Source organism: Ailuropoda melanoleuca, chromosome 7 (genome assembly GCF_002007445.2).
Source record: "Ailuropoda melanoleuca isolate Jingjing chromosome 7, ASM200744v2, whole genome shotgun sequence".
Classification (NCBI taxonomy): Eukaryota; Metazoa; Chordata; class Mammalia; order Carnivora; family Ursidae; genus Ailuropoda; species Ailuropoda melanoleuca.
Genome location: NC_048224.1, coordinates 97,068,334 through 97,091,332, shown reverse-complemented (window position 1 = coordinate 97,091,332; position 22,999 = coordinate 97,068,334). Strand labels below are relative to the sequence as shown.

At 39.5% G+C, this 22,999-nt stretch overlaps 1 pseudogene; it reads left to right on the top strand.

The window, feature by feature from the left end:
* Window positions 1-811: 811 nt before the first annotated feature.
* Window positions 812-19,765, top strand: LOC100476199 (annotated as a pseudogene).
* Window positions 19,766-22,999: the final 3,234 nt, after the last annotated feature.

The window sequence follows — 22,999 nt, the reverse complement described above, 5'->3', positions numbered from 1 at the left end:
CGGAGAGTTCCCAAGAAAAGCGTATGGACTAATTACTTTCCTCCCTTCTTCTCCCTACCCTTTAAACCACTAGGTATTAAGTTGGGTAATTTTAGGACACGACTGCTTATAAATATAGATTTTCAAGTCATTACCAATAGCACAGAGCCCGAGCCTGATCCCAAATCACTTTCCAGGTGAAAAATAGCTGAGGTGCAAAGACAGACACCCTAACTGATACAATGTGTCCGAGAGAAAAGAGCAGCAACATTGCTATTAAACTGGATTTTCTGTGTCCCAAAGGCAGTGTTATTTTTTACAGGGTTCGATACAAAATACTTCTACAATTGAAAATGTATGATTCCTAGCACTGCCTTTACCCACAGTCCATGCGAGGGCAACATCAAAAAGCCACTGCTGCTCATTAAAGACTGCCCTTCGAAAATAAGGAATAGTCCTCTAGCAGCCCACAGTAAACAGAAAGACAGAGCAATATCTTCAACGGTTTCCGAACAAGCAGTTCCTACTCGCCGCCAACAGCAACTGTCTCTCAAACAGGATTGCGCATTTGGCCTCCAATAAAGAGATTCTGTGCAGCGGATGATATGAGAGTAGAAATGCAGCTCTCATTGCACTGTTTTCCTTTCTGGGAGAAGCCGGGCTGGGGATGTACAGGTGTAAAGCAATTAACCTCTTAATACAAACATGGAACATGGAGCTAGAATTGACCCAGGAGATAGCTGATTCCATTCCCCAGCCAAGATGAGAGAAGCCCCTGGAGCACGCTAGCTACTCGATTCGCAGGAAGGGAAGAACATCTCAGGCCACAGACATGGCACTGACTCACCTCGGCCCACCTCAGCCTCAGTGCCCTCACACGTCTTACAGCGATGCTGGCACAGCTCAAAAAAGCGCAGGTGGGAGGACGTTGATCAGGGCTGGGGGATGGCTGGGGTAAGCGTGACAGAGCCCCAGTTCTTCAGGGAGCATAGCTCCTCTGGATTGAAAAAGGAAGAGACAATAAGTCAGTAAGTTGCCCAAATGAAGCACAGATAATAGAAAAAAACCACTCCCTTGTTCATCCCAACTTTGATATATCAGAGGCTANAAAAAAAAAAAAAAAATCCTGCCCTTTTTTGTATAAAGCACAAATATACATACAGTTCTTAAGCAGATATACAACATGTCTGTGGTAATTTAAATTTAATGTGGGAAGAAGTGATTGAGATAAAAATGTCTAGAAAGGCTCTTTGGGCAGGGTGGCAGGGGAAAGAGATGAAAAAAAAAAAAAGGTAGGAAACACTGCCCCAAGGTGACATTGTATCTGTACATATCTGAATATCTCCTTCTAATGCTTTATTGTCACTCTCCCCTACTAGATTATAAGATCTTGAGGACAAGATCCAGATCTCATTCTTTTTAGTCCTGCCCGACATACAGTAGACACTTAGATACGTATTGAGTACATTAATGAACAAACCATATGAATGACTATTCACAAACTCACGATGAGATCTCTATCTGGGAAAACAATCCCTCATCCATCATTTGTCTCCAGTTTAGAGAGTAGACATTCCAAGTACCAGACCCTCCCCTGTCAGCCCCCCAAATCCTTTTTCTCTTTCGCCAAGGATGTTTTGGGTGTAGAGCAGTTGACAGAGGAGTGCCCTCATGAAATAAGTGAGCACCTTACACACACGGAGAGTTCCCAAGAAAAGCGTATGGACTAATTACTTTCCTCCCTTCTTCTCCCTACCCTTTAAACCACTAGGTATTAAGTTGGGTAATTTTAGGACACGACTGCTTATAAATATAGATTTTCAAGTCATTACCAACAGCACAGAGCCCGAGCCTGATCCCAAATCACTTTCCAGGTGAAAAATAGCTGAGGTGCAAAGACAGACACCCTAACTGATACAATGTGTCCGAGAGAAAAGAGCAGCAACATTGCTATTGAACTGGATTTTCTGTGTCCCAAAGGCAGTGTTATTTTTTACAGGGTTCGATACAAAATACTTCTACAATTGAAAATGTATGATTCCTAGCACTGCCTTTACCCACAGTCCATGCGAGGGCAACATCAAAAAGCCACTGCTGCTCATTAAAGACTGCCCTTCGAAAATAAGGAATAGTCCTCTAGCAGCCCACAGTAAACAGAAAGACAGAGCAATATCTTCAAGGGTTTCCGAACAAGCAGTTCCTACTCGCCGCCAACAGCAACTGTCTCTCAAACAGGATTGCGCATTTGGCCTCCAATAAAGAGATTCTGTGCAGCGGATGATATGAGAGTAGAAATGCAGCTCTCATTGCACTGTTTTCCTTTCTGGGAGAAGCCGGGCTGGGGATGTACAGGTGTAAAGCAATTAACCTCTTAATACAAACATGGAACATGGAGCTAGAATTGACCCAGGAGATAGCTGATTCCATTCCCCAGCCAAGATGAGAGAAGCCCCTGGAGCACGCTAGCTACTCGATTCGCAGGAAGGGAAGAACATCTCAGGCCACAGACATGGCACTGACTCACCTCGGCCCACCTCAGCCTCAGTGCCCTCACACGTCTTACAGCGATGCTGGCACAGCTCAAAAAAGCGCAGGTGGGAGGACGTTGATCAGGGCTGGGGGATGGCTGGGGTAAGCGTGACAGAGCCCCAGTTCTTCAGGGAGCATAGCTCCTCTGGATTGAAAAAGGAAGAGACAATAAGTCAGTAAGTTGCCCAAATGAAGCACAGATAATAGAAAAAAACCACTCCCTTGTTCATCCCAACTTTGATATATCAGAGGCTATACTTAGCATTAGGAATAGCATGGTGAAATTTTTATATATATATTTATGTAACATTTATATTATATATATCATTTATAAATATCATTTATTTTATACACACACACACACACACATACACACATACACACATACACACAAAAACAAAACAATCAAAAACATGGTCTTTGCCTTCAGGGTGCTTAGAGCCTAAGTACACAGATAGAAAACAAACAACTAACGAATAAGGCCATTTTGATCAAGGATTGAACAATAAAGAAGAGAAGGTGTTCTGAGTGAGAATACCATGGCCCTGGGCTCAAAGGAGCTTGGCTTGCAGCTTGTTTCCACCCTGCAGTTGGCAGGCAGGGGGCCAGGGTGTTTGTCTTTTCTCCTGAGCTGATTTCCTTTGGGAAGAGGTCCATGTGGGTGAGCTCTCTCCATATACCTGGGGAGATGGTGAACGTGGGAGATAGAGAGCTGTTTCCAGCTAGAGCACAGAACTCAGTGGCAGAGCAAATATTCAAGACTGAGCTTTCTGCCTTCAACTCCATAGTGTGAAATAGCCTGCAAGTTCTTGAGAAAGAAGTAACAGAGTCGTATGAAGTTCTTCTATGAAGGCCCACATTCCTAGCCTCTCCCCACTCCCAGCTTTCACTTCGAACATTCAAAATCTAAAAATCAGTGATTTGTTTCTATTGTCTCTCCCTCCCTCTCCAGCATCCTTTCGTCTCTGCTCTGCATTCAGTGAGAGTCAAGGCTTCAGTATAAGTCCACCTTCCATCTTAACTCCCTACCCAGCCAGCTGTTATGCAAAGTGGCAGGCAGGTGGGCCACTGGTCTGACTCTGTTAAATAGGAAACTGGGGTTCCAAGAAGCCACTTTGCACCAGAGGGCCACCTGATTCCTCCCCCCAAAAAACATGCAATTCCTCTTACCTCGCATGGAGTGTGCCTTCCATGGAGCCCATAGGTTCCTAAATGGATAAAGTCTAAATACAAGATTTCTCAATGCATCTTGTTTCCTCACTGTTTGAAAATGGTGTTTTACTGTTCGATTTGTTTGCACAGTATCTCGAATGCCCTGTTATTCCTATCTTAATGCATTTAAGGTCTGAACTTGAGCCAATGTTTTTATTTCCTTCCATTTTGCTTAAAAATGAAATAAGAATGCCATTGAGGATACACTGGTGGCTGCAACCGTATTTGATATTCCTCTAAGAAATTGGAGGTCTATCATAGAAAGAATTACAGACATCACCGAGTTTTTTAAAGATTGCATTTATATTATTCACAATATTTTTGCCAGGAAAGCTCCATATAATGAGGAGACTCAGGAGATTACACAGAGGTAGTTACTGCCAAAAGGTTGAATGTGGCATGAAATAAAACTGCCAATTTGCAGTTGATTTTCAGCAGTTATGCCGTGTTTCGACATTTGATCCCTGACACTAAATATGTGTTCCTTTGCAAGTGTGTGATAGCTGTATAGATGATGATGACGGAGGAGGCAAACATCAGACAAAGAAGTACTGAATACCAGAGCAGTAATAGATTCATGTCCGAGTGTGAGTATAAAGATCCAGGAACAGATCCAATGAATCAACATTGCAGATCAACACCACTAAGCACCGATTTGTCTCGGAGAGTCACTCTGAACCGCACAGTTTGCCTTCCTATAAAAACTTGAAAGTCAGGGTAGAACAATCTAGTAGCAATCTGTGCATTGGCAGGAGGCTTTTCAAAGGAAAGATGATATAAATGTAGGAAGAGATTTAGGATTAGTATAAAAGCAGCTCTTTGAAGCCAATCCATACCAAGCTCTCTGGCTCCTCTGCGGCTTCACGCCCATCTCCAGCAAAGGTTCCATCCATGCCGCCCTACAAGCAGGCCCCCAGCAGATGGCGTGCTGGGGGGGGGGGGATGTGTGCAAACAATCCCTGCATCGATAGTCTGACACCAACTCCCACATCAGGTACCTACTGGCCCCAAAACTCGGAGCCTGACTCGAGCTGACATTCAAGGCAATCCCCTCAATCCTTCTTAACCCTCATCTCTCCTCTCAGCCCCAAGGAACCTTAGACCTTCCCTAATCCATCAGTTTCCTCTCTCTTGCTTTCCCACCCCTGGGTGCAGGCAAAGTTAGGCACAGGTCACTGCCGTATATATGCAGACACACACATTTTGCATATATCTACATACAAAATATATTTTAATAAATAATACATTTCATAAGTGATGCCTATAAATATCTAAATATATGTTCACCTCAAAGTATATTTTGGTATTCTATTAGTACTGCATAATTATTTATAATAGCTTGAGTTTTAAAAAGCAGCTAATACCAGTCATGTCCTATTACAAATGTCAGGTGTTAGCAAAATTAGCAGTTCTGCAAACATACAGCTTTTGCTCCTAGTTTCTTGGCTGCTTTAATCTGTGCAGTTGTTCCCAGTATGTAGTGAGACCTTGACAGATACGAAATCAAAAGGAATGGCATGGAGGAACAACTGGGCTTGGAGCTAGAATATCTAGATTCAAATTTGGACTAATACCCTCCCAATATTCCTCAGCTATTCTATGGGAGTAATATCCCCTGCTTGGCCCTGCTTTCAGCAGAGAGATGGACAGCAGAAATAGCAATAGTTTCAGTAGCAGTAACAGTGTCAGAATTGGCTTCTGTAGCAAGAAGAGTGACAATAAGAAGGTAGAAACTACATTTACTATATAAACAGTACAGCGGAATTCATTCATTCATTCATTCATTCATTCATTCATTCATTCATTCATTCAATTGTACCAGGAACCATACAACTGGCTAGAAACAGAGAGTCGCTGCCCAGGGAGTTGCCATCTAGCTGGGGGACAAAATAGTGCACGACAGGGAAAACTGCTCAGACACATAGATATACAAGAATGCTTTCTGCTCTCCTTCTCAGGGTGAAATGCTATACCATGATCCTCAGGGAAAAATAGCTAGCCTCTTTAAAGTATTTCTTTTCTCCTGCCATTTTCTGCCATGTCTTATCTTAGGTAACTTTTATCCTCTTCTATTTACCTAGGTCCTCTTTACAAACTATTCATTGATGCACCTGCTAAGTCCCAGGCATTTTGCTAAACCCTCAATTTCAAAGAAAACAGAATCCTCTTCTCAAGTATTTTCCCCACTACTGGAAAAAGCAATAAGAATTTACCAAAGGGACTGCTTTGAAGATAGCTAAAACCTCACTTTGAGATGAAGTCTCAATATTGAGAGGCATAGTGTCATGGTATCTAACACTTACCTTCGAATATTACAGCAAAAAAATACATGTGTACAGAGAGCATGCGCAAATACAACCAAATGTTCAAAACAGTTGAATATTGAGGGTGCAAGTTCACAATATTATTATTTCAATTTTTTTGTATGTTCAAAATATTTTGATAAAAAGTAGGCGCTACAAAGAACAAAACCTGGGATGCCTGGGTGGTTCAGGTAATGATCACAGGGTCCTGGGATCGAGCCCCACATTGGGCTCCCTGCTCAATGGGAAGACTGCTTCTCCCTCTCCCTCTGCCCCTCCCCCTGCCTGTGCTGTCTCTCCTCTCTCTCTTTAAATAAATAAATAAATAAATAAATAAATAAAATGAAATCTTTTAAAAAATTAAATAAATGAAATGAAATCTTTTTAAAAATTAAATAAATAAATAAATAAAATCTTTATTTAAAAAAAAAGAACAAAACTTTTATTGGAATCAGATCACCATGAGTCGAGGTCTGGCTCCAAATAGTCCAGCAGCATGAACTGGGAAAAGTTACTAATCTCTCCAGACCTCAGTTTTCTCATCCCTAAAATGAAAATAATCATCGTACATAGCAGAATGGGCTATTATGAGCATTAAATTGGGTTATACATGTCAAGCACTTAGCTGAGCCCTAACAAGTAAAATAAATATTAGCTACTAGTATTTTATTTTAAAGTAATACTTCTATGAAATGGTGTAGTTAAGATGTAGAAACCAGAAACCAAAAGAAATTGCCAAAAAGAATGAATAGAACAGACTAGATGTCCAGAAAGTCCTTCTAAAAATATGTTTAAAAATCTTTACCCAGCATTTTAACCACATGGCTAAGCTAATAGCAAGCTAAGGGAAATCTGCAGATGTCAGAAAAAAAATGTAGAAAGTTTCCAGAGAAGCAAGCAAGCTCTAAAGCAGGCAGTGCTCTGAGGGAATATGCTTATCCCTGGTGGTTTTAATACTGTGTTTTAACGGTCCCATGACTGGGGAACAAGAGGCAAAGCCTGGGGCTTGCCCAATGCAAGAGTTTGTATCAGAGACAAGTGAATAAAGTTAGGGCTTCCATAAGGCAACGACAGCAGTAAGTGATCTCCAGGAAAGCCCTGTTGGACAAAGGGAGATGGGGAAGTTACATGCTTAGTTCTGAATGGAGCCCACACTCACACATGTTTAGAAATAGAAGTTCTATCCCTGGGGAGTCCAAAAACTACAAGCTAAATTTTATTTGAAAATGGACTCACGTTGCTAGTATCTTCTAGCACCTGGCAGAAACAAACACAATCCTACATGAGAGATGGTACTTTAAGCCCACACTTCGAAGAATTCCTAGACAGAATAACCCAGGGACATGAGCTCAGAATCAAAAATCGTGGAATACATGAGGACCAAAGTTGACCTAAACAGCAAAGTACAGAAGGAGATTCACAAAACCGTGTGCTTGTTAAAATGGGTTTAAGACATTTTAAAAGTAAATAAAAGAGGTTATTAAAAGTATGGCAATGGAATAAGACACTTCCGAAGGCCAAATTGTGATCTCTAGAAGTAAAAAAATTAAATTAAATTAAAAATTCAATTAGAGATTAAATAGCAGGATAGGGCACAACATAAAAATTATTTAATGAACTGGAATATAGATCTGAAGAAATTACCCAGAACTTAGTATAAACAGTCAAAAGGGTAGAAAGTATAGAATATCGTATGGCAAGAGAAAAAAGAATAGAATAGAGGAACTATTTAAAGAGAAATAACTGAAAATTTTCCAGAATTGATAAGACTGGTCCTTAGATTCAGCAGCAACATGTCTTATGCAAGAACACGTGGAAATAAACCCACATTATATTGTAACTGCTGAACACCAGAGACAGAGACCATCTTAAAAACAGGCAGGGGGAAAAAGACCAATGAGTTAAAAGGAAATTATAAAAACAATGAAAGATAACTTAACAGTCACAATGGAAGCCAGAGGATTACGGCATTGTATTTTCAAAATGCTCAGAAAAAATAGCAAATAATTACAAAAACAAGAAAACTGTACCTCAAAAAAATCAGAGGAGAAAAGAAAAACAAAAAACTGAGTGTTTACTACCATCAGAAACTGCAAAGAAATATCCAAAGGAGGAACACCAGTAAGAAGAAAAATTATCTCAGAAGGGAGGTCTAAGATGCAGGAAGGAATTGTGAGCTTTGAAAATGATAAACAGGGAGTAAATGTAAACAAACATCAACCTTATATTTTAATAATCAGGAAAAAATGTCTACTTTTTAAGGCTTTTAAGAAATAAAATAGGGGCGTCTGGGTGGCTCAGCAGTTAAGCGTCTGCCTTCGGCTCAGGGCGTGATCCCGACGTTATGGGATCGAGCCCCACATCAGGCTCCTCCGTTGTGAGCCTGCTTCTTCCTCTCCCACTCCCCCTGCTTGTGTTCCCTCTCTCGCTGGCTGTCTCTATCTCTGTCAAATAAATAAATAAAATCTTTAAAAAAAAAAAAAAAGCAAAATAAACCTAAAACACTACAATGGCATAACACTAGCAGATTATTAACATGAGTGCTTTTTAGGAGAAAAGTAATGATGTTAATATTAGATTTTGCTAAATTAAAAAGGAACTATACAATTTTTAGTGAAACCACTAAAGGAAGAGAAATGCAATATGTAACTTCCTCACCTCATGGAGTTTTTTTTAAAACTTTGAAATAATTTATATTTGGATCAGTGGTCTAACAATAACTAAAATACTCCTGAAGGGGGAAAAAAGATTGGAGGTATTTGTCCTTCTGAATATTGACTTGTTATAAAATAAAGCTAGAGTAATTTAGGCACTAACGTATTGACACAGGAATAAACAAACAAACAGAAAGTATTTAAATACTAAAAGAGAAATACTTTCAAACTCGATTAAATAAAAACAAAATTCAGCACATGTCATTTCAATATCATATCGGAACATCTAATAATAACATATAACACTTACTAGGCATACCATGTGCCAGGCACTGTTCTAAGCATGTTACATGAATTAATTTATTTAATCCATACAAAGTCCTATGAGGTAGGTGTACTGTTACCCATTTTTGCAGATGAGAAAACTCAGGTTATATAGCTTGTCCACAATTATATAGCAAGTTAATAGCAGAGGTGGTTGACCCAGGCACTCTGACTCCAGAATCTATGCTCTTAACCACCACACTATTCTTTCCCAGCCAGAAAAATAGAAAGAGGAAATTTAAAACAAGGATTGTAAAGGAAGAAATAAAACTGACAGTGTCAAATGATAATTGTCTACATAGTAAACCGCAAAGAATGTAGAGATAACATATTAGAAATATTAAGAGTTTAGCAAGATTGATGGAAATAAAATCAATATATAAAATCCCATTGTATTACAATAAATCAGTAAAAGTTAGAAAAGTCTACTTTTAAAACAATATTATTTAAAATAGCAACAAAAAGTAGGATGCTCAGTAATAAACCTAATAAAAGTTGTACAAGACCTTTATTCAGAAAATACTTTTTTAATGTTTAAAATATTAAAGATGTAAATAAAGAGATATACTGTGTTCATGGACAGAAATAAACATTATTATAAAGATATCAATATTTCCAAAATGTTCTATAGATTCAATACAATTGCCAGAAAAATTTTAAGAGTGTATTTTCTGGAACTCGCCAACCTGATTCTAAAATGTATATAGCAGATCAATGGTCTGAGAATAACTGAAACAGTCCTGAAGGAAAAAATTAGCTTGGAGGTATTTTTTCTTATGAATATTGGTTTATAAAGCTAAAATAATTTAGGCAACACATGGATAGACAAATAAACCAAGGAAACAGAACAGAGAGCTCAGAAATAGACCATGCATATATAAAAATCTACTATAAGATAGAGCTGTAACCCAGCTAAATAGGCCAAAAAAAAAAAAAAAAGACCGAAAAGTTAAGCTGGAACAATTATTACTTATATGGGGGAGAATGGATTCAAATACCCACTTTGCCATTGATAAAAAATCTATCCCGGGTGGATCAAAGACTTGAATATGAAAGGAACAACTTTTAGGGAAAAAAAAATAGGAAATGCCTTTATGGCTTCAGCATAAGAAAGAATTTCTTTTAAACAACTCGAAAAGTGCAAACTAGAAAGAAAAGATAAATGAATTCAACTATACTTAAAAGACTTTTATTCAGGAAAACACACACACAATAAAGGTGGTAAAAGACAAGTTACATTCTGTGAGAAGATATTTGCAACATGTGTAACAGTTAAAAGGTTAAAATCCAAAATATATAAGAAACTCCTACAAAACAATAAGAAAAAGACAATCTTTTATAAAAATGGTCAAAGTACATCAACAGACATTTCACAGAAAAGGAAATACAAGTGGCCATTACAAGATATTCAAACTCAGTATTAAGAGAAAGCAAAAAAGCCCCGCAATGTTATGCCATTATGCCGTTTTATTCTCATGAGATTGGTAAAAATCTGAAAGTATTGACTAAGATATAGACCAAAAGCAATTCTGAGACATTGTTAGTGAGTTTCAATTGGTGCAATTTGAGAAATAATTAGGCATTATCTTGTAAAGTTGAACATATGTATTCTTCATAACCTTGCAATTCTGTGTGAGTTTACATCTTAGGGAAGTTTTCAGATGTCCACCAACAGATATATCTACAAATTTTCATAGGAGTATTACTTGTATTATCAAAAAACTCAAAAATAATCCAATTGTCCAAGTAGAATAGAGGGAGGAAAAAATGATGTGTCATGGACACTGCGACGAAATACTATACAACAGTAAAAATAGATGAACTGAACCTACATTCACCAATACAGCTGAATCTCAAGAGTTACGTTGAAAGAAGAAAGCTAGACATATAAGAACATATGTAGTATAACCCCATTTATACAAAGATCAAAAGTAAAATTAAATAATATATTTCTTAGGGAAACATACCTCTGTGGTAAAAAACATTTTAAAAAACAAGCCAATAATAAAGCAAAAAATTGAATTCTCATTCCCTTTTGGAGAGGAGGGGAAGGAGATGAGATCATGGAGAGACACATAAGGGCATTCAAAATAATTGTTTTGCTCCATTTAATAATGTATCTTATTATTCATTTTGTTATTTTTTAGGCCATACAGACATATTAAATATTTCACTGTATGTCTGACCTATTTCTCCAAAATAAAACAAAAATAGAGACCATCTGAAAACAAGTACTTTGTACTTTGACAATACTTTCCATGAGTGTCATCTGTGGCTTAATAAACCTAACTCAGATTTTAATGCAAACAATAAAAATTAAAATAAAAAATAAAATTATGTGGGGAAATTTACTCTTTGTAAAACACCCAATAGAGGTTTTGGTCTCTAGGAATGTAGGAGCTGAATGGTGGACTGTTGAGAAGGCCAAAAGTGGGGTTGGAAAAGTAGGCTGGAAATTTGAAGGCCATGCCAAGGGAGTCTGATTCTTTTTTCACAAGTCCATAGAAAGAAATGGAAAGGGTTATAGTGTAGAAGCCATGATTCAACTTCTGCTTTCAAAGATGACTTTGACTGCTAGTTAGTGAATAGTAGAAACCGGGAGACAATTACTGTGGTAATAGTAGATTGGACGCGAATTAGAGGGTTGAACAGGAATTGTAGCAGTGTTAGCAGAAATCCAGTGAACAGGGGCGCCTGGGTGGCTCAGTCAGTTGAGCATCTGCCTTCGGCTCAGGTCATGATCCCAGGGTCCTGGGACTGAGCCCCACATCAGGCTCCCTGCTCAGCGGAGGGCCTGCTTTTCCCTCTCCCTCTGCTGCTCCCCTGCTTGTGTTCTTTCTCTCTCTAATAAATAAATAAAATCTTCAAAAAATAAAAAAAAATTTAAAAAAAGAAATCAAGTGAACAGAGTCAAGGTATATTTTACAAATGGAATTAATAAGATATGTTGATAAATTAGATGTGGAAAAATGATATAAAACAGTGATAGGTCAAAATGTACATAGTTCTCATTTGCTAAGGGTGCATGGATTTCTGTGTTCTTTGACAGAAGTTAAAAAAACTAAAAGCAAAAACCTCCAGATGACTCATAGCATTTGACAGCATTGCCCATGCGGATGGAAGGCACACAGCTTCTCCCAGGGGAAAAACACACGGAACTATCACAAACATGTCAGAATGTCACAAACCCTTTCAATCATCCACGGATATATATAAAACTATAGATGTTTAAATAACATGTCATTATTTTGTTTATTCTCCGGTCTCAAATTTTCATGAAGGTGGACTATTTGAAGCCTCTCACTACCACAGCCAGCTAATCTGTGCCCCTGTTTCCAAACACATGTGTGACAATCTGACCCTACTGCCTGGAATAATAAAATAAACTAATGCTTTCTGAGAGCTTCCTAGGCACCAGGCACCGCTCATAACACTTGGAAATATTAACAGGTTTAATCCTCACTGCAGCCCTGAGAGAAAGTTACTCTTCTTATTCCTATTCACTGTATGTGAATTCCAACGTGTTCACTGTTTCTGAAACTTTAGGGTTTAGAGCTGTGACGCTGACACAAAAGAGTGTGTCTTAAACTGCTCAAATGACACTTGAATCTTAAATGTCTTTGCTGAAGAATTTTGGTGAAAATAGCCAATGAAAAATTTAGGAAACATACAGATATTGGGAAAATGAATCAATCTCTCACCTGATCAAGACTGGGGGAAAAAAGAGATTTCTCCATCACAAGGAGATAAAGAGATGCAAGCAAATTTCAAGGAAATAAACTATTTATTACCAAGTATCCCAAATGTTCCAGAGTATGTAGAAGAAAACCAGACAGGATCCAAAAATCCCACTTAAGACGGGGGGATAAACAATCCAACATCTGGATGTTTAAAACTTAGCTTTTATTTCAGTTTTGTTTTGTTTCTTCTCAACTGTCACACTGTAAAACAGATAAAACGGAAATCTTTCTCAAGCTGTAAAATCCACGCAAGTGTGTTGACAGCCAGGGGAGACACCGCCTTTGGGGTGAAAGTGTCTCGCTTGCATTTAAGGACTAAGCCTGTAACGAATGGTTTAGAGTGGTTCTCGACCTCGGCTCCTCGGGAAAATCACCCGGGGTGCTTTCTTCACACTCTCCCCCCAGAGATTCTCTTTAGCGGTTCTCAGGTTGGCCCTGGGAACCAGTAGTTTACAAATCCCTAGGAGAGCCTAATGTACAGCCAAAGCTTGAGAAGCCCTTCCTGGGACCCACGCCTGTGGGCATTCTCATGGCTACAACGGAGCCACGCTCTTGGGCTTCTCAGTGCTGTGGAAGCGAAGAAAGTCAGCACGAAGCTAGTGGCATCTTCTGAATTCCTACAGCCACGACGAGCAAGCACCGTGGTTAGACCTAAACTGGCAGTTGGAGAAACTGCTTACCAGCAGCGCCCTCTGGGAAACGTAGCTGTCTGTCAAACTAGCCACTGCTGACAACTTCTTTCAGATTTATTTGCTTCGATACAACATGGTCACACTCTGAGCATCAATACACAGTTATCGTTTTCTTCACTCTAATTATGAATTGGCTAGGTATTGGCTAGGTATGAATTAGGCAAGGAGAGGCGCCAAGCAGAGACATAGAGTATCTAGTATGTGTTGGACATTTTATTTATTTTGCTCTTAATGCTTACAACAACCCTCTGAGGAAGGCATTATTTTATTTTAGCCCTCCAATGAGGAAACTGAGGTTCAGCGGGATTTTTAAGTGATTTCTCAAGGTCACAGGGCTACTGAGAGGAACGCTGGAGAGGAGATCCCTCCTGATTTTTACTATACCACACCGCCCCCTAGGGCAGCCGGAGTTAATGGCAAGCACAGGACGGGTTAAAAAATAAAAAACTTGAAACGCCAGAAGGCAGTAAGCTTGAAATCCCGCGGTGGACCTAATTGGCTGTGATTGCTCTTTGCTCTGAACACTTAGAGCCTTTTCTGTTGGTACCACCGGCTTAGCACTTAACTCTTGCCGCCTTTTGTTAATTGCCAGCACATGTGCTCTCGTTGCCATTACAAGCAAGCTCAGGCAGGATAAAGACGATTCTTGATATTTTTAATCCACCTGAGAGCTTAAATTTGCCTTAGAGCAGAGCTTCTGTAACTGTCACGCACTTACGAATCACCTATAAACCTCGTTAGAAAGCAGAGTCTAACAGAAGGTCTGGGTGGGCCTGAGACTCTGAATTTCTAACAAGCTGCCTGGGATACCAAGGCTGCGGAGCAGAGGATCACACGCTGAGAAGCAAGGACCTCGTTATTCCAAATAAGTGCGGGTTTTTTAACTATAATTTTGTGCATGTAGCTTGGTAAATTACATTTCACCACGTATTTCATTTCTTAAAAAAAAAAAAAGGTGCCTCATTATCCTAACAAGGCTGTCTAAAGTCATTCCTTTCTCACTCAGTGAATCTTTGCAGATTGATTTGTTGATAGGTAGGACATCTCAACAAGAAAACACCTACAAATTATAGTTGAATTTCTTATGAATAACACAAAGAAACATTAGCTGGTTAATTAATGGCTTAAAACAAATAAGATGACAGTACGCCCCTCTCACCATTTCTTCTATTAGCAATGGACCCCCTCATGTGGGGCCATGACATCCTTGGGAATGACACAGTAATTGGGAGGCTTCTGATGAGACACCTGTGGGTAACCCTACTAATGTACTCTAAGACCCAGTCATTAAGAACATCAACTTCAGGGTTGGTAGACCAGAGTTCAAGCCCTTGCTAACATTTTACTTTTCAAAGCTCATTTCTTGTCCAGTACCAGCCTAAAGCAAGACTTGTAACTCTGACCAATCCCCAAATAGTCCCAACTTTAAATCATTAACAAGAAGTATATACATACATTCCATAGAAGAGCTTTTCTCATTCAAAACAATGAAATATTTCACTATTGATTTTGTGGTCAAACACATAAAAAGGGTTTATGTTGTGGTTCATACAATAAAACATTATAAATCCACATACCTTATTGTGGTTTGGAAAAGGACATCGCTTTACGATGTTCGCCTTTGTGTCCCCCACCCCCAACACACAAATACACATCCTGCTGTTCTGGAATAGTGCTTTACACGGATATAATCATATGCCTCAGGCAGCCTCAGCTTCCTTGGCTTGCTTATAAGAGGGGATTAATAACACCTTCTAGGTTTCCACGAAGATGGAACACCTATCTCCCTTCAAAAGCCCCTAGCAACCCCAGCCAGCAGGTCTCCTCTCTAGACCATTTCCCCCATGCACCCTTCCAACCTTCATCTTACCATCCATACCCTCAACTTTCTATATCCCTTTTTTTTTTTCAGAGAGATTTACTGGTCTCTTGGCTTTTCCAATTGGGATCCAATCCTTTAGATGACTGGTAAAGAGTTAGAAGTAGCAAATAAATAACTTCACACACGCAGTCAGTTCTCTCTAAATATTTATGAAATAGTAAATGGTTGACCTTCCTATAAGCCAGTCAACCCCAATGGATCCTCAATGTTGAATTCTAGAAATCTCTTCTATTAGAAAAATCAGATGTAGAAATACTAAGAAGTGACAGCTATCTATACTCCTCTTAGCTGGATCTTTTCCAGCCCCTTCTCACAAGGAGAAAAGAACAAATCAAGGGAACACCAATATTTAGATGGAATCTCAGAAACAGGGCAGCAGCAAGGACATCAGGATATCAGAAATGCTGTTTGATACTGCCTAGAACTCACATCTCCCCATGGCAGTCTTAAAAAATGTATATAGAAACATAAGAAATGCCCAGTCCCATAAAATCCATGTGATTCACCTGATTCACACTTAAGCTGTCTCACGGGTGAACTGAAGATATTACTACTTCAAATATAGGTTTGCTACAAAGAGTAATAGAAATGGCATGTATGTTTCTTATCCTGGCTAAAGTACTAGGTTAACACTTATAGATATTTAGTAAATGTTCCATTCCAGCTTATCTGGGTGGCAGTTTTCATCCCAGAGGTGCGGGAAGGAAGGTAGCAAATGCTTGGTCAATGTCTGTATTTGTTGAACTTGTAAAAAAAAGAAAACTCCGACCATGGCAAACAGTTTATATGTTAGGCAATCTTAGCTCTTCTAGCCTTCCACAATCTTATGAAAGGAGGTGTCAAGTTCTAAAAAATATAGTTGTCCATGTACAATCAAATTACACTCAGTGGCAGGGAAAGAGGAAATGATAAAAACAAAGCAAGGACAGAAAGTCCCATCACTGCAAAAAACCTTCATAAGAAAAGATCAAATCATAGCAGCAGATAGCAGGCACTCTAGTAAATCAGTGACATTAAAATAACTATAAAAGAAAATCTGAAAGAAAAACTTACCTAAGGAAAAAGTAAGAAAAAGGAAATAATGACTATTAATTGAATAAAATGTAGGCTATAAATTTAAGATAAACAAGATATTTTCCTCAGAAATTTTTATTAAAATTAAAGTCATATATAATTGTCCCATTGAGTAAGAAAACCTACAAATATCAGAGCTAAGTGATTATATGGCAAACCAAAAACAAGAAGACAAAACAAGAAAAGAGTGTAAAATACTTTATATTACATATCTATTTAGCAATGAAATCACCTTTTTCTGTACCTCCCTGTAACTCTCAAGTATTCAAGTAGAAATTGCTCTTTAAATGTACTAGCCGAAAATCTATTCAATACTTCGTTAATTGAGTTATACACAATAAAACCTAGGGGCTATGGTGAATACATTCAAAGTCAATGTGCTCAGTACAAAATCCGGTACATGTGATTACATTTCTAAGGCCAGAAAGAAAGCCCATGGGAACGAAGGTAATTTCCAGATTTTATACGCATGTGGAAAATGTCACACTATCTCCTCTCCTGGAGGTTTCTGAGGAATGCATTTTATTCCATTTGAAGCCTATGTCTTGTTAGAACTTCTTAGCCAATGTGTAATCTACACCTCTGTCTCTCCTGCGCGTGGAGCATGTTTCCTTATGCACCTATATAAATGGCTATGCTCACGGGAGTCTTCTGTTTTCGTTTTCTTTTTTTTAAATTCACATGCCCATCTTCCTGTTGATGATCTTATTAATGCTATAACTTTGATAAGCCACCGCCATCTAGAGACCTGGGAGTTCTATTAAAAAACATTCTCAAACCTTGAGCTGAAAAAGACAAGCACTAGCTAAACATCATTAAGGGCTGTTGTCTCAAAGAAAGTCAGAGACACACACAGCCGGCAGAGCACAGTTCTCCATATTTTCTATTGAAAAATGAAACTTTAAAAGAGCAAATGTTAGTACTGAAAACACAAGTACTTTGAGTGAAACCAGCACAGAAACTGGAGATAGTTCACGTCAAACTCAGTTCCCAGATAAGGGTGGGGAATCATGCCCTTGACTTCAGAATAGATCTCATGACTCTTCAAAGCATATAATCACTTAGATGGTAAATTCCAAAAATTCCAGAAAATTATCCCCATCCCAACCACATCACATACCCACATCTACCAAAAAGACACCACCTCTTGGATGATGGTTGAAATTATTATTTTTAGAGCTGCATTTGTGGTTTTCGCTTGCTGTCCTCCACTTGGATGCAGACAGTCTTAGAAATGGAATACTTCGACCTCATGTACTCCTGAGTTCTAAGTTAGCTGTTCCTCTCTCCCTAGCTGCAGTTGGTGAAAAGATCGAATAAAGAGTGCGAGAGGACAGAAATGCCCAGCGGGGAGAGAAGGAGCACTGAAGATGAGCTGATCTCTCCACAATTTTACCTAGGCGTCAACAGGGCAAACGTGTTTAATGAAATCATACATGGAACAAAAAAACATTTGAAACAGATAAGCCCAGAGCTGCTCTGATTGATGTTAGTTGGAACCTGGACCTCCGCCCACTGCACTTGTCTGTCCGTTCCTGATGCTTGCAAAACCACTAGCCCGTCAGAAGTTGGTATAGTGAAAGAGATCATCTTTGATATAAGAACTGTTCCTTCCTTTAAACCTGTAATTATACAGCGGGGAGGCACAGAGGCGTAGCATCATTCGAGCCCAGTGCCCGGCCACAGTCACCCGCAGCACCCCGCCTGCAGGAGGAGCAGCGACCGCAGCAAGGTAAACTGAGTTCCAGACAGCCGCATGGTGAAGCGCGCATCCCGCTTCTGTACGTCCTTCTGAGCCCCAGTGGAAAAGCCCGGGAGGCGGCTGAGCTACCCCTGGAGGAGGAGCGAGTCCGAGCCCTGGGCGCCACCACCGCAGGAGCAGAGCGCAGCCGTCGCCTTCGCGGCCCGCTCCCGGGCGGCTGTCCATGTTCCCGGGATGCAGGATAACACAGCTGACCCAGAAGCACTGTTGACAACATTAGAACACATTGGGAAAGGCCCCTTTGGAGACGTTTTCAAAGCGATTGATAACCGTACCCAGCAAGTGGTTGCTATTAAAATCACAGACCTTGAGGAAGCCGAAGATGAAACTGAAGACATTCAGCAAGAAATAACCGTTTTAAGTCAGTGTGACAGCTCATGTGTAACTAAATACTATGGATCATACCTAAAGCGTTCAAAATTACAGATTATAATGGAATACCTGGTGGCGGTGGTTCAGAACTGGGACTTCTTGGAGCTGGTCCATGTGAGGAGTTCCAGATTGCTACCATGCCCAAGGAAATGTTGAAAGGTCTGGACTATCTGCATTCAAAAAAGAAAATTCAGAGACATGAAAGCTGCCAATGTCTTGCTGTCAGAACAAGGAGATGTTAAAACTTGGCTGGCTTTGGAGTTACTGGCCAGCTGAGAGATACACAAAGTAAAAGAATTAGCTTTGCGGGAACACCATTTTGGATGGCTCCTGAAGTTCTTCAACAGGGGGCTCCTGACCCGAAAGCTGACATTTGGTCATTGGGAATTACTGCTACTGAACCAGCCAAGGGAAGGCCACCTAACTCTGAAATGCCTCCAATGAGAGTTCTGTACCTTATTCCAAAAACCAGTCCTCTAACTCTTGTTGTAGATTTTACTAAGTCCTTTAAGGAGTTTATTGATGCTTGCCTGAACACAGATCCATCATTTTCTCCTACAGCTAAAGAATTTCTGAAACACAAATTCATTTAAAAGATTCAAAGAAGACTTCTTTTTTTCTTTTTCTAAGATTTTTATTTACTTATTTGAGAAAGAGAGACAGAGATAGTGAGAGAGAGAGAGAGAGCAGGAGCAGGGTGGAGAGAGAGAAGCAGGCTCCCCAGTGGAGCGGGGTGTGGGGTTCTACCCTGGGACCCTGGGATCATGACCTGAGCTGAGGGCAGAGGCTTAACGACTGAACTACCTAGGCACCCTTCAAAGGAGACTTCTTATCTGACTGAACTGATAGTTCATTGTAAGAGATGGAAGGCAGAAGGGGGCAGTGATGATGGAATTGATTCTGAGGGCTCTGATTCATAATCCACCAGCAGAGAAAATCACACTTATCCCGAATGGAGCTTTATCATCATGTGAAAGAAAGCCCAATCCAAAGAAACCATAGAATGGGGCGAAGCAAGATCTTGTGCAAACCCTGAGCTGTTTGTCTATGATAATCACACCTGTGTTTGCTTGGCTTCAACAGCGGGGTGAGGATAACGCTAGCAGGAATCAGGCAATTGAAGAACTCGAGAAAAGTATTGCTGTGGCAGAAGCCGCCTGTCCTGGCGTCACAGATAAAATAGTGAAGAAATTAACTGAAAATTTTTGTAACACTTTCGTAATTAAAGTGTTCAGCAGATGAATCCCCCGAAGGAACTTATTATTGGCTTCTATTGCATATGAACCAGAGAAACCCACAAAAGTTACTTCAAGCTTAACGATGCTTCACTCATGAGCTTTATGTGCCTTTGGGATCTTTGCAGCATTGAAGATTTGGAAGAAGATATTCAACTATTTTGTGATGGTGTTTATCATTTTATATTTAAAGAGATTACTTTATGGAAGAACTTTTCATACTATAGTTTCACCTACATTCTACTAACGGTTGAGATCCAGTTTTGCTTTTAGGTGTCATTATTACTTAAGTTACTGGGATGAATTCCTTTCATGTTTTGATCTTTAGTTAAATGAACACTCACGAAATGCACAGGTCTTTCAAAGTCATCCTAAATTCAACTTTTGTAATTCATCAACCTGCAAAACACTTTTGTTTAACACAACATATGCTACAAGTGACTATCAGTGGGGAGGTAGAAGCAAGTTGTATCTTCTTAAAACAGAGGTTTCTCATAAGCTCTTGGAAATGAAACCTGGAAAAATAGTGACTCTTCTATCAAGTGGGGGTGATCTTTTAGGCAGCTCAGTGATGATCACCTCTGAGAGCCATGTGTTGGAAATATTTATAGGCAACAGAGGTAGTATTTACCTTCTCTTTTAGAAGAGGCAACTAACCCTATTGGACATGTTGGAAATTTAAAGCAATGCTAATTAGCCATGGATGGGGTTTTGACATACCAGGGGAATTAATCAGGCTTCATTTTTAAAGTCTTCAACTCATATCGCATATTGTATGCTTGGATTTGGGGAGCTTAAAAAAAGCCGATAATCATGGAATTAAATACCTGATCGACATGTAACTCACACCAGCATATTTTTGTCATGGGATTAAAATGTCCTACAAACTATTTATACATTTTTGTTCTTCATAATCATCCAGTACATAAGCATCACGTGTTCATATTTGAAAGGATATTTAAATAAACATTTTCTAGTTCATATTAAAATAACCACAGTACAGGCTGATCTCTGCCCATACAAAGTTAGACCATACAGTGAATTTTCAGTTACGGTATTGTTATGTGAGTAATACCTTTTCTCTTTTAAGCCCAGTATATATATTATGCCAGTCTAAGTCCCAAACTGGGCCTGTATTTCAGTAGTTGTAGAATTACTGATAATCAGTAGTTTTGATAGTTAATGTTTTATTATTTGGATCTGCACAGTTTTGTCTTTGCACAGAAGTCATTTTTAAAAACATGAATAATTGTCAAATATCAGAAGAAAGATGTTCTTCAAGTAAAGAATACAGCTTTTCATCAAAGGGCCATTACCTCCTCTTTTTCTGTAATAACACAGACACTCAAATAAGTTGCGATTGTGTCCTCTGCCAAAAAAATTTCTCTTCATTGCTGCTTATACTGTAACAATTAATTTTAACACATTGTATTTTGACGTAATGGTTCAGTTATAACTTTCACCTGCTATGTAACTGAAACTCAATTACAGTCTATAATCTATAGAGATCTGGAAATAATTTTGCAACTCATATCATGGATTAAATGAATATTTTTATAAAAGTAAAAGCAACAAATTTATAAATTATTTGAAACTATTTTTTTTTTGATTACTTGAAACTTTACAACACAGCTTCTCCATGGATATGAATTGTATTGCTTATTCATTATTAGAGTTATTAGTCCTGTAAATTGTTTCTAGGTGGAACACACTCCAGTGTTTTGGGGGGGGGGGTCTAAAAATAAATATATAAATTTCAAAAAAAAACCCTATAATCAAAAATTTAGTATTTTGGATGTTAATTTCTAAACAAATAGTTGGGAGGATGAACACAGAAAAGAGGCTTAATAGTTGTTTTTCAGCCAGATCCTTTGTACTATTAACATCTCTATCTTCAAACAACATGGCGCTAGCTAGCTTAAGCAGAAAAAAAAGGTAGGGTCCGCAGTCTCTCATATCCATACACAGAGGTGCTCCTCATCTCAGATACTAAAGAGCTATAGAAACCCAGTCACTCTCTTCTTCATATGTCCTGTTGCTGCTTCTCTCTTGCTGCAGATGGGTTTTTCTATTCTAAGTCCATGGAGAGGGAATGGCCACTATAACCCCTGATCTACATCTCTGTCCATGAAATCAGCCAAGTTCATTAGAAAGTACTTTGCTTGGCCCAGCTGGAGTTGAGCACCTCCAATCCCATCATGATAATCCAGCTGACAGCTCCACCAGGGGGTAGGGCAAGTTTCAGAAAAGAGAGCAAGGTGCTGGTCAAACTACTAGTAGCTGTCCAGCCCCCCCTTCCGGAAGCCTATGCCCCCTGACACAGCAGTGATGCTCTGGACCAGCTCGTACCCATCAGTGAGAGCCGAGTCTACCCATCACTTCCCAACTCCATGTTTAATGAGGTCATACGCGTAGCTTGAAATCAACCACGGTGGGAGTATTTATACTGCACAGACTGGCAAATGCTGTAAAGCAGAGAATACTTTTTCAGAGTCCCTTTACCAGCACCACACTGTCACCTAAGCCTCCACAATTTGTGATGTTGGAGACAGCCTCATTAATATCTACTCTCACACTGTGAAGCTCTGCAGAGAGCCTTAGTATCCTTTTCCTCAAAAGTTCGGTCCACAAGAAGGTGCCTTGTAGATCCGTTCACTCGGATATGTTTATATGTTTGAGAAAAAAAAATAAAGCAAGACACATGCATCAGCATGGGTCAAATGCAGCACATCTCCGATTCTACACAAAGCCTTGTTTTCTGCTGTACTTAGTACAGGGGCAGACATAGGTAAGAAGGATCCCCAAAATCAGCCACATTCTTCTTTTTTTTTTTTTAAGATTTATTTATTTATTTGACAGAGAGACAGCCAGCGAGAGAGGGAATACAAGCAGGGGGAGTGGGAAAGGAAGAAGCAGGCTCATAGTGGAGGAGCCTGATGTGGGGCTCAATCCCAGAACACCGGGATCACGCCCTGAGCCGAAGGCAGACGCTTAACGACTGCGCTACTCAGGCGCCCCAACATTCTTGGTAAAAATAGAAAAGTAGCAAACAGAGAACTTTGGTGCAGAAGGTGAGAAGAAATGGTCAAATTTATTAGAACACTCATTGGAATACAGCAGAAGCTCAGTAAGTATCTCAGGGAGGGTGAAGAGAAGAAAGGAAGCGGGAAAGCGGTGGAGGTACAGGGGCAAGAGGGAAAAAAGGAGGATGGAAAATGTAAAAGGAAATGATGAGCCATCG